This window comes from Bufo bufo, chromosome 8 (genome assembly GCF_905171765.1).
Source record: "Bufo bufo chromosome 8, aBufBuf1.1, whole genome shotgun sequence".
NCBI lineage: Eukaryota > Metazoa > Chordata > Amphibia > Anura > Bufonidae > Bufo > Bufo bufo.
The window spans coordinates 11,453,980-11,467,275 of record NC_053396.1 but is presented as its reverse complement, the minus strand read 5'-3'; the positions used below and the strand labels follow the sequence as shown (position 1 = coordinate 11,467,275).

The following is a 13,296-nucleotide window of genomic DNA, read 5'->3' as shown; positions in this document are numbered from 1 at the left end:
AAGGTATCACTTGATTCACTAGTCTTTTCCAAATCCCCAATGTAGGTGGATCATCTGCCATCCAGTTAAGAGCTATTACCTTACGGGCTAGAAACAGAGTTTCGCTCAGGAAATTTTTATTGTAGTGAGACCAACCATCATTGTCCAAAATACCCAATAAGCATACCTTGGGGCAAAATGGTACTGGACCTATACCCAATGATGAAAGTACCCCAAGCACTTCCTGCCAATATGTTCTAATCTGTTTGCATTCCCACATCATGTGCCAAAAATCGGCACTATTATGGGAGCATCTTAGGCAGCTGGGTTGGGGCATTTTCCCCATCTTGTGCAGTCTGGTGGGGGTTAGGTAACTGCGATGCTGCATAAATAACTGGATGAGTCTATTATTGACCGAGGGAGACACATTAGTCACAGCCTCCATCGCCTCTGTCCAATCCTCTGCCGTAAGATGGGGAATGTTCCCTTTCCACCTGGCCTCGGCTAATGTGGGTTGTAGTGACATATGATTACCTAAAAGGTAAGTGTAGAGTGCAGATATTATACCTCTAGGTCCCTGTGACTTAATGACCCCAATTAAAGGATAAGAGGAAATGGCCCTGTTTCCATCCCTAAATTGTTCCTGAAGGGCGTGTCTGATCTGTAAGTATTTAAAAAACTGGGTGCGTATTATCCCAAATTGCTCTCGAATTTGGGAAAAGGAGCGTAAGATTCCACCTTGATATAGATCTCTCAATACAGTGATCCCAGATGTTTCCCAGGTATGTGTCCCCTCTTTACCTTGTAAGTGGGGGAATAATGGGTTATCCCACAGAGGTATGGTGTCAGCCCAATCCTGATATTGTCGTAGTTTGGCATCTCTCCAGACCTGTTGCGTCAACCTGTGAATCTGCAACATTTGTCCCGGTAGGGATCCGACCTTTTCTAGCACTGGCCATAAATTGGATAGACCTAGGTACTGTTGCAGATAATACTCCATATTCTGAAGGGGTTCACCATTGACCCAATTAGCTAGGAACCTCAGCTGTCCTGCGAGGAAATACAAATGAAAGTTTGGTAACGCCGCACCTCCCTGTACCTTGGATCGCTGCAGTGTGTTCAAGGCCAGCTTGTGTCTGGCCTTTCCCCAGATAAATTGAACCATTAGAGAATGAAGGCGGTCAAAGAAGCTCTGGGATATTGGGGTGCAAGCGTGTTCCAGCATGTATAGTCCTTTGGGTAATAGGATCATTTTTATTAGGTTGATCCTGCCCATGATGGACAGAGGTAGGGTTTTCCACACCTTCAATTTGTCCATAAAAATGGCTTCTAAAGGGGCAATGTTTTTGGAATAGGAGTCTTTCGGTTCTCTGGTGATAAAAATCCCTAGATATTTAAAATGGTCCACTACTCTGAGGTTGTGATGAATCTCGGGCCAGTCGGATCGCCACAGCGGCATCAAGGCCGACTTAGCCCAATTGATATGTAACCCTGAGTAGTGCCCACATTTTTCTATGATGGCGATCGCTCGTGGCAGAGAAACATCCATCTCACTCATAAATAATATAAGGTCATCTGCATACAGGCTTACTCTGTCCTCTCTCCCCCCTAGCGCCACCCCCTTAAATGTCGAATCTTGCCGAATTTGTAAAGCCAGGTGTTCAATGGCAAATTCAAACAATAGGGGAGAGAGAGGGCAACCTTGCCTCGTACCCCTTTGCAGAGTAAAGGAAGAAGAGGCCGTACCATTGACCAGAATACTGGCCTTAGGATCCCTATATATTATCCGTACCAATTGCAAAAATCTAGGTCCAAAGCCAAACCTCTCCAACGATTTTATTAGCCATCGCCCATTGTCTGTCGTGCTGGGTTCCAATTTGGGCTATGACTTGTGTCCTACGGATATTATTGGAGGTCGACCTTCCTGGTATAAACCCAGTTTGATCACTGTGTATTATGCTAGTTATTATTTTGTTCAACCTATTGGCCAAGATTTTTGTCAGGATTTTGTCATCTAAGTTTAATAAGGATATCGGCCAATATGAGGCACAATCCAGCGGATCTTTGTCCGGTTTTAGAATTAAACCCAGTTTCGTATAGGGAGTCCGGTAATTTGCCCATCCGCCATGCCTCTTTGAACATCTCCTTCAGCTGAGGGCCAAGGATATCTACATACTTGGAATATATCTCCAGGGGCAGCCCATCAGGACCTGGAGACTTCCAGTTCGCCAGACCATTAATTGCCTCCTGTATCTCCTCCAGGGTTATATCCTCTAACAAATTGCTGTCTTCTACCGATAGTGTTGGGTAGGCTATCTCATCTAGATAATGCTCAAGCTCCAACTCTGAGTATGCCACTCGTGATTGGTATAGATCACGATAGAAGTCAGCAAAGCCCGATACAATGCCTGGGACAGAGTCTCTGACCTCACCACTTGGGATCTGTATACGTAAGACTGGTGGAGCAGATGTATTTCTGTGGACTATGTGGGCTAGCACTCTTCCTGCCTTATCCCCCACCTCAAAGGCCTGTTGTTTTTCATGTAGATGTACCATATACATCCTACCCTTCTGTAACCAATCCTGTCTATTTGCCTTCAGAAGGAACCGAGAAAAACCTTGCCTCGGCTTCCTTGACACAGACATTAAGGGAGTCCTCTTTTTTCCGGGCGTCCCTTTTAATAAAGGAGATGGATGATTTAAGGCACCCCCTAAGATAAGCCTTCAACGTATCCCACAGTAGCAAGGTATTCGTATCTACGTCCTGTACCTCTAGGAATATTTGCAATTGGTCTGGGATCCTGTCTTCATCCTTCAGGAGGGTGAGCCAGAATGGGTGTATTTTCGTTTTTCAAACGAGGGCTTAATGCCTGTGGAGCATTAAACTGTGCTATTAAGGGTGCATGGTCAGACACACTTTGGGGGCCATGAGAAATAGTTGATAATTCTAAGTATACATCAGGGGAGCCAAATATGTAATCGATCCTGGATAATGCTCCGCAGGAGGGAGTGAAACAGGAGTATTCCACAGACCCTGGATGTTTCTCTCTCCACAAATCTAGCCACCCCATTTCCTCGATCCAGGCTGACAGTAAAGTGGGTGGGCTGTGGACCGAGGAAGTCGGGCAAGCATGAAAGCGATCCATATGTGGATTCATGACCATGTTCAGGTACCCCTACACATATTAGCTTAGCATGCGGATACTGAGCCGCAAAGATGGCCGCAGTCTGCAAAAGCGCCAAATTAGCAGGAGGGGGATAGAAATGTTTAGAATCACAAATGGAGTACAATTCACGTGTGCATAAACAAAAATATACCTCCCATCCGGATCAGTCTCAACCATGTGCGGTTCCCATCTAATGGAGCGGTTAATTAGAAGAGACACTCCCCTAGAGTGTGAGGTGCCATATGAGTGACTTGACCACTGAACCCATGTTTTCTGAAGCCTAGCGGCCGTTTCGGCTGTCAAGTGGGTCTCTTGTAAGCTGAGTATATGTGGGTTATATCTGCGGACATGTGCAAAAACAGACATTCTTTTACCCGAGGTTACCCAGTCCCCTCACATTCCAGGACATTAACGATAGGGCGGCCATATTGTATGCGACTTATATCTAGAAACAAGTCTGTCTTTCTGCTGTAGCTCCGGATAACTCTTCCATACCGAATCTCCCAGCACACATGTAAGGCTGCCTACAGGTAATGATCCACCACATTGTGCCCAAACAGAGTATATAAACTTAAAATGGAACAAATAATGCCATAAATTAACATTGCAATAAAGTAAGTAATGCCAAGTGCGGGAAAGTAACCTCCCTGTGGCTGAGTAGTCAGGGACCTGCATATTACAAGGTGGCGAGAGTCTATGCAGGTATCTAACCAGCTCCCTCTACATGATACACATCGTGCTGACATCTAACCAATGGTGTACACACTAAACAATGAAACTCACTCCGGATTAGCTGTGCGCAATTATTATGGAGTCAATAACGATATAACGGTGCCTGGTTCAGATGACGAATCTCCTCCGACATCACTGATATTGTGCCCTGGTAGTAGAGTCCTCAGGCAAAGAGTGAGGTAATGGTGCTGTACCGCACCTCAAGATGGCGACAGTCTGCGCGACTTCTTAGCGATCCAATCATCCGCTTCTTTGGGATCGGTGAAGAAATGCGATTTTTCCCCTTCTACCACATGCAGCCTGGCGGGGTAAGCCATAGAGTATGGTAAGTTCATGTCGCGGAGCCTTCTCTTAACAGAAACTAAAGTCGCCCTTTTCTTTTGAAGCTCGGCGGAGAAGTCGGGGGAACAAGGATACTTTGGCGTTTTCGTACGTGATGGACTGCATCCGTCTTGCTTGGGTAAGGATAATGTCCCGTTCTTTCCAGTTTAGCATGCAAGCTAAAAGAGGCCTAGGTGGTGCCCCAGGTGGTGGTGGACGAGCTGGAACCCTGTGGGCTCGCTCTACTGCATATGCCATAGAAAAGGCTGCCTCGGGGAAAGTAGACTTGAACCAGACCTCCAGGAAGGCGGCAGGATCCGAACCCTCTGTTCTTTCAGGCAAGCCCAATATGCGTACATTATTCCTCCTGGCCCTGTTCTCCAGGTCGTCACATTTTTGTTTCCATAAGGAGACCGAGTCTTCCAGGGCATGGATCTTGGCAGGTATGGGACTGGTGAGGTCCTCTAGCTCATAGATCCTCTCTTCCGCTCCCCGCACCCGCTCTCTAAGATGCTGGACATCTTGTCTGAGGAGGCCCAAATCCACACGTACCTCATCAATCTTGGTAGTGAGAGAAGTTTGGCAGGCCAGGATCGCTGACATAAGCTGCTCATGCGCCTCTTTCGGTGTAAGCTCAGACACCTCCGACTCATCACTAACTGCTTGTTGTGCCGCTTGTCCGCCGGTATGCTGAGTGAGAGGTGTACTGGCTGTCGCGGCGCCATGTTGGTTGTCTTGGTGCGCAAATTATTTAAGGCGTTCTGCTGCTGCTTGAGCCTTGCTGGGTCCCGTTATTAGGTACCGTGGGGTCTCGTGATGTTTTACACCTTGTATTTTGTCAAGTTAACCGTATCAGCACTCAGGATTGATCAAGATGATAATCGGGAGCCGGAGAGCAGATCAGATGCGGCCGTTCATGCCGGCAGTTAGCCACGTCCCCCTACCTTTCATTAGTTATAATGGCTCGTTTTGTCTGGGGAGCAATCATTAGGAGAAATAAAATGGCTGCTGTCCTATTAGTGCACACAAAACCTGTCCTAATCACACAGCAGGACAAGATACTTTGCAACACTGAGATAATGAGCTGCCCCAGCCTCCGCTCTGCTTGTCAGGGATTACACCATTACACCTAGAGGCTCTGCTCTCTCTGCAACTGCCAAGTCCTCTGCAATTTTATTGATAGGGCCGGTAGTGATGACATTTTCTTTTTTCTTTTGTAATTCTTTATTTATTGAAGTAAGCTTTAAACAGTAACAGTGTGTGTAATCTCTTTGCAGCATGGATACAACGATTCAGCCAAAGACAGATGTTTTGACTGTAAAGAATGTACACACAAGTGGAAAAACATAGGATCATTCAAGTATGTAAATACACATAAAATAATTGGAATGGAAAGGCAGGGCTAGGGAGTGGGGGGGTGGGTTAGGATGTGGTAAGATGGATATCTAGATGAGTGACTAGCCTATTCAATGGTTGGCATTGTCCCTGGAACTGTCGCCAGGGGGACCACACTTGAAGATAACTGTCTCTAGTCCTATTAGCTAGGCTGGTGAGTTCCTCAAATTGACAGATCTGGTCCACCTTCGCTACCCGTTCCTGGAAGGATGGAGGTATTAAGGTATGGAGGTATTAAGGCCTTAGCTGCTGTCAGTAGATGTGTGATTAAGTTTCTCTTAGACGGCTTATAGGCCGAGTTTGCTCTAGCTAAAATGATTTGGTCAATCCCAACGGGGGGTGTCACAAATTTTCTGAATGGTCTCCTCGATCTTCTTCCAGTAAGCAGCGATAAGGGGGCATTCATACCAGATGTGGGAGAGGGAGCCGACATGTTTCCCACATCTCCAGCAGGTTTTGGATTGAGAGAGTTTGTGAGTGAAAAGAAACTCGGGGGTTTTTATACCAACGAGTTAATAACTTATTGTCACAACCAGACAGTTGAGAAGCTCTGACAGGAGCTTTCCAGATCCTCCTCCTTGAGTTTCTTTGTTTTGGTTAAGTTCCTTATCTCGTTAGTCTATCTCAGCTGTCATGCAGTTGGACTGATTGCTTCCCTTTAAGTTCCTCCCCATGATGCATTAGGTTGCGGCTTATACAACTTCCTGGAGTGTGTGTGCTTGCTGTTTCTATTTCCCAGTCCTCTGCAAGATAAGTGCTGTTCCTTTATTTGTGATTTTCTGTCTGCTGGATTTTCAGGTGACCCTGACTCCCTCCGTGTCTAGTGTAGGGAGCCGGTGGTCGTGTCCCCTCACTATTGTAGGGTCTTCAGGTATTAGATAGCCGAGGTACGTGGATATGCGCCCATCCACCTTTGGGGTGTTCGCATAGGCTGAGCAATTAGGGAGAGTGGCAGGTCTCATGTAGGGGTCTCCCTTTTGTTCCTTAGTTGTGGATCCAGTGAGTCATTATTGTATTGCATTGTCTTGTTTCCTGTACACCATCCGTGACACTTATAGTGGTTCTCCTGTAATCTTACACATGAGGAAAAACCATGAGATGTACGTAGAATTGTCTGAACTTCTTCATCTGAAGAGATATGTTCAGCTTCCTCTCCCAGGAGGAAATGAAGGTGGGTCTAGGCTGGGTCTGGGGAGTGAAGATTAGGGAATAGAGTCTTTCCACCTTCCTAGGCAATGGTAAAACAGTGGACAGAGTAACTGCAAATGGGGTAAGTTGTCTTTTAAAGGGAAAGGCCTTAATGCATCTCTCTGCCACTCTCTGGAAATGTGCCAGGTGGAGTAATTTGTACAGGCCTCAATATATCTTGAAGTACCTCTTGTGATGGTATCTTGTCTGAGTGAAAAAGGTCAGCTATGGGGATGGAGTTAAATTTCTCCCAGAAGTCTGGGTAGGGAGAGTCTATTTTAGTAAGGGCTATCGGTGTTAGGCTTGAGGGGAGTAATGGAGATGGAAAGGGTGCCAGGGTGCTTGTCAGGGAGAGCGAGACTGCGCATGTCAGGACACTTAATGACATCTGCGTCTGGCAACCAAAGGGCTTTAGATAACGAGGAGCCCAGAGATTGCTGCGCTAGAACATCTAGGTCCAGCTGTTTGCTAGGTTTGAGTAGTTCTAGCCTTCTGTTGAGGTGTATGGCTTTGTAGTATGACATGATATCTGGTAATCCCATTCCCCCATGCTCTCGTATTTTCATAAGCATGGTGTAGGGTAGCCTGGGTCTACGCCGCTTCCAGAGGAATTGAGAGAGTAGGGATCTAATGGAGCTAAAGTAAGTTGCTGGTAAGTAAACAGGAATCATTGAGAGGGCATATAGCAGATTCCTGCGACCCATCCACGAGATATAAGGGAAGTCATAATCTTGTAAGAGACGCTTGAGTTCTGTTAAAAGGGGGAGAAAATTAAGTCTATATAGTTCTGTGAGCCGGTTCAGGAGTTGGTTCCCTAAGTATTTTAGGGAGGTAGAAACCCATGGGTAAGGGGAGTGTTGTTTGGTTGTGGAGACTTCTCGTGCAGCGGTGGTGATGTTAAGCACTTCTGACTTTGTCACATTTACCTTGAAGTTGGATAGAAGGCCGAAGTCTTCCAGAATTTTCGTAAGAAGTGGGAGGTCAGAGGCAGGGTTAGAGAGCAGGAATAAAAGATCGTCTGCGAAACGACACATTTGAGCTGTAGAGGGCCAGTTCTGAAGCCGATAATGGAGGACGCTCTGAAGGAGCGTTTCTACTACTAGAATAGAGAGGGGGCAGCCCTGCCTCGTCCCATTCGTGATTTAAAAGGAGGGAGACAGGGTGCCATGTATTTTGATACGGGCGGAGGCTTGTGCGTAGAGGGTAAATATGGCAGCGATCAATTCAAGGGGGAAGTTAAACTTGTGCAGAATGGCCTCCATGAAAGTCCAACTGACCCGCTCAAATGCTTTTTCAACATCTATTCCCAATAGTGCAAGGGGTAGTTGTCTCTGCCTTCCCTGCCCTTGACAAAGCCTGCTTGTTCTTTTCCAATGAGACGAGGGAGTAAGGAGCTAATGCGGATAGCTAATAGTTTAGCCCAGACTTTTAAGTCAAGGTTCAGTAGTGAGATGGGGCGATAATTTCCACATAGTTGGGGGTCCTTCCCAGTTTTATGTATTAATGTGATATGTGCCTCTTGTGCTTGCGGGTAGAGAGTGCTTCCTTGGAGTAGATGGTTACAGAGGGTAGTTAGATGTGGCAACAATACGTCTTCAAACTTCTTGAAGTAGAGAAGGGGAAGTCCGTCCAGGGCTTTTCCCGCGGGGACTACCCAGTATAGCTCTCAGTTCATCCTCGGTGACCGGAGTCAAGAGGTTGGAGGCTTCAACTGGGGAGATGGTAGGCAGTTGTAGGAAATCTAAAAAGGACTGAATATGCAGCATAAGGGAGGGATTTGAGGTGGTTTGTAGATTGTATAACCCTGAGTAATACGAATGGAAGGCCTTGGTGATGTCGGATGTCTGGGTATACAGGGATACCAGGCTCTCCTTAATTTTGTGGATGTAAGACCTAGCTATTGTCTTTTTGATGAAGGAGGACATGAGTTTGCCTCCCTTATCTCCATGGGCATATAATTTATGTTTAAAATATAAGTGTTGTTTGGCATGTCCAAGGTCAAGGATTTGTTTAAGCTTTTGCCTAAGGGTTACTAGTTTTTCTTGTCTAGCCTGTGAGAAAGAAGTCGTATTAAGTTGTTCAGCTGTGGCTATTTGGTCCAGAAGCAGATCTATCTTCTGTTGTCTCTCGTCTCTACTGCGACAAACACTCCTCGTACATAGGCCTTATGGGACTCCCATAGTAATGAGGGTGAGATCTGTGGAGATGAGTTATTTTCAAAGAACGATTGAAGATGTTGTCTGACATATGCACCGTGAGCGTCCGAGCCAAGCAAGGACTTGTTTAGTCGCCATATCCACTCCCCACGGGGGGAGCTGGGAGAGATGACATGTCACAAAACAGGGAGCATGATCTGAAATAGTGATTGAGCCTACTTGAGACGAGGAGAAGAGGGAGAGAGCAGGTGCTGAGACATATATAATCCAAACTCTGAAAAGTGCCCAGGGGCGGCGTTCACCTCGTTGGTGCCCAGGCTGTTCTGCCTCTTTTCGTCATATCCCCGCCCCAGCCTCTTCCTCTGCCCGCCCTGCTCTTCCTTTGCATCCTTCCCTTGCTGCCATGGTTCCTGTGTCGGTAACGAAGGTATAGTGCAGGAGTGGCCAACCCGCGGCTCTCGAGCCACTTTCGGCTCTTTGTCGCTTCAAGTGCGGCTCTTGTGGTGAAGATGGGAAGCAGCTGCGCAGCCTAATAGAGCACATGGCATGCGCCGCTCTCAGAGCGTACCATGTTCTCTTCACTAGCACAGTGGAGAAGGAGGGAGTCTCTCCCTCTCCACTGTGACGCGGCTGCCGCTGCCACCAGTGGGGAGATAGCAGGGAGGAGAAGGGGAGCGGCTGTGGCCACTGCGCCACCAATGAATGTAATTAACACATTAATTCAAGTATAGGAGGCAGCGGTATCACATACCCGCCACCCGACCTCAATAACAGGGCATGCGATCCGTCGAAATTAACCCCTCAGGTGCCGCACCTGATTGGTTAATTGCCACGGTTCGGCGGATCGCATGCCCTGTTATTGAGGCCGGGTATGTGATACTGCCGCTGCCACCCGCTGCCTCCTATACTTGAATTAATGTGTTAATTACATTCATTGGTGGCGCAGTGCTCCCCCCCACCAGTATTATAAATTCTAACCATTGTTGGCACAGTGCCCCCCCCCCCCCAAGTATTAGTATCATTGGTGGCAGTGGCCACAGGGTCCCCTCCCCCCTCTTCATTGGTGGCAGTTCTGATCGAAGCCCTAGCAGTGTAATCCTGGGGCTCTGATCGGTTACCATGCCAGCCAGGACGCTACTGAAGCCCTGGCTGCCATGGTAAGCTCCCTGCTGCTGTGTGCACAAAGCACAGGGCAGCAGGGACAGTGTGAGATCCTATTCACCCTAATAGGACAAGGGTTCTAGCCCCTAAGGGGGCTAATAGTAAATAGAAAAACACCAAAATACTAAAAGTTTAAATCGCTCCCTTTCCCAATTTTACATATAAAATTTACAAACAATAAAAAATAAACATATTACATATCGCCATGCCTGAAAAAGTGTGAACTATTATCATTTAAAAAAATATTTCCTATGCGGTGAACGCCGTAATGTGTTTTTTTTCCTTTCCTTCTGCGCCCTGCCGTGTGCCCGTACAGCGGTTTACGACCACATATGGGGTGTTTCTGTAAACTACAGAATCAGGGCCATAAATATTGAGTTTTGTTTGGCTGTTAACCCTTGCTTTGTAACTGGAAAAAAATTATTAAAATGGAAAATCTGGCAAAAAAGTGAAATTTTGAAATTGTATCTCTATTTTCCATTAATTCTTGTGGAACACCTAAAGGGTTATCAAAGTTTGTAAAATCAGTTTTAAATACCTTGAGGGGTGTAGTTTCTAGAATGGGGTCATTTGTGACCTGAACTGGTCCCTAAAAATTGGGTTTTTGAACATTTCTGAAAAATTTCTTCTAAACTTCTAAGCCATGTAACATCCCCAAAAAATTAAATATCATTCCCAAAATGATCCAAACATGAAGTAGACATATGGGGAATGTAAAGTAATCACTATTTTTGGAGGTATTACTATGTATTATAGAAGTAGAGAAATTGAAACTTGGAAATTTGCAATTTTTTACAAATTTTGGGTAAATTTGGTAATTTTTTATAAATAAAAATGATTTTTTTTTACTTCATTTTACCAGTGTCATGAAGTACAATATGTGCCGAAAAACTATCTCAGAATGGCCTGGATAAGTCAAAGCGTTTTAAAGTTATCAGCACTTAAATTGACACTGGTCAGATTTGCAAAAAATGGCCAAGTCCTTAAGGTGAAATAGGGCTGAGTCCTTAAGGGGTTAAGGTCCAGATATCGGCCATAAGCACCTTTTACGATACTACTCTCGCAGAGCACAGATGGATAAGGAGATTTATTAGGGCGGCGTCTAGGTTAAGACCAACCGTAAGATCTAGGATTCCTCAGTAGGATCTTAATACAGTATTAGAGGGGCTAACTAGACCCCCCTTTTCTCCCTTATCTGAGATCTCTATTAAACATCTGTCCTTCAAGACTGCTTTTCTGATAGCCATCACTTCCGCCAGACGACTAAGTAAGATCGGCCCTCTCCTGTAGACAACAGTATCTAGATGCAGTTAACAATTTCAGGAAAGATGACAACCTCCTAATTCAGTTTGGTGGCCGAAATAAGGGAAAAAAAGCTTTCTAAAACGTCAATAGCTAGGTGGATCAGATCCACTATAGAATGCTGCTACTCCCCTCAGAACAAACCTTATCCGGAGGGTATAAAAGCCCATTCTACCAGGGCTACAGCCTCTTCTTGGGCAGAAAGAACTGGTGTTTCATTAGACCAAATTTGCAAGGCTGCTACCTGGTCAAGTCTCAACACTTTAGTAAATTACTATCACCTTAATCTTTCTACCTCCGCAGATGTAGCTTTTGGACAAAAGATTCTGCAGGCGGCGTCCCACCTGTGGCGAAACCAGGATTATGGGCCCTCTCATCAGCCCATGCTAAACTTAAACCCCATGGCGATTTGACTGTGTTTGTGGCATCTGAGCGCTGTTTGGATATATTGAGCGCTCAGATCAAAGCCATCTGGGGATATGTTAAATGTCTATATTTACTGTAATGGTTGGGACATTGTATATTTGAATAGTGCTGTCTGTCCTATTGTCCCCACGGGTGTATTGGCGATTTCCCTTTGTCCTGAGAGATAATTGAATTACTCCTCAGTTGTCTCCAGGACAGAAGACATTGTTTAAAACGATGTATTCTCCTGCCTGTGATAATTACATCAACCCATTGTGTAAGGTAATTGTATCACCGGCAGAGGGAAGGATTTTGTATGGGAGTGTTTAAACTGTAAAGCTGTAAAGGATTGGCTGCTAGGTCATGTCCTCAGTTCCCAACCAGGTCCACGGGGTGGTAACCTTGTTGGAAAATGTGTATAAGTCAATGCTTGTGTGTTCAATAAAGAGTTCCTGTTTTACATTCAACATAGAGCCTCGTCTCATGTGTGTGGGGATTGCTATACGCTGTATACTCCCCGGGCTATAACTCCTAACTCTTGTAAAAGCTGTTCCTGCTCTCTGGATTTAGGAGAGGTTCACCCACTGGAGCTTGGAGCCTTGTCGTAGGTCCAGGGTGGGTAGGAGACGGTGAGACCTCAACCAAGCTTCGGCGGTTCGTGGGGTCTGCAGTGCTGACGGTGTCAAGTGGAGTGCTTGGGGACCTCTGGAAGCACTAGGAGCACCTATCGACGGAGGTACCGGGTCGGGGTGCCAGGAGATCCGTTACACCACCCTATTTAAATATTTGTTAGTTTTCATTGTGGCCGTCATGGTGGATGGAATGGAAAACCGTAATTAGTCTTACCGGTAATTCCGTTTCCTTGAATCCACCATGACGGCCCATATATTTTCCTTCCCTTACAAAATATATACAGTACAGACCAAAAGTTTGGACACACCTTCTCATTCAAAGAGTTTTCTTTATTTTCATGACTATGAAAATTTTAGATTCACACTGAAGGCATCAAAACTATGAATTAACACATGTGGAATTATATACATAACAAACAAGTGTGAAACAACAGAAAATATGTCATATTCTAGGTTCTTCAAAGTAGCCACCTTTTGCTTTGATTACTGCTTTGCACACTCTTGGCATTCTCTTGATGAGCTTCAAGAGGTAGTCCCCTGAAATGGTTTTCACTTCACAGGTGTGCCCTGTCAGGTTTAATAAGTGGGATTTCTTGCCTTATAAATGGGGTTGGGACCATCAGTTGCGTTGAGGAGAAGTCAGGTGGATACACAGCTGATAGTCCTACTGAATAGACTGTTAGAATTTGTATTATCACTCTGCATCCAGCATTCTGCCCTGCCTCCATGCTGGATGAGGCATTGGTGTACATTTTGGCCAAAGCGTAATAAGCCACTCACCACGTCAAGGTCGCCTCTATTTAGTGGTCCCTAACACTAGTACCTACCTGTTCATGGGCCATGACAGCCACACAAAGT

The 13,296-nt window shown here is 45.8% G+C and overlaps 1 protein-coding gene across 6 annotated transcripts in view; it reads right to left on the bottom strand.

Annotated features, from left to right (window-relative positions):
- Positions 1–13,296, bottom strand: part of LOC121009198 (chemokine-like protein TAFA-1) — a 32,813-nt gene that overhangs the window by 985 nt on the left and 18,532 nt on the right. The window lies entirely within an intron of this gene.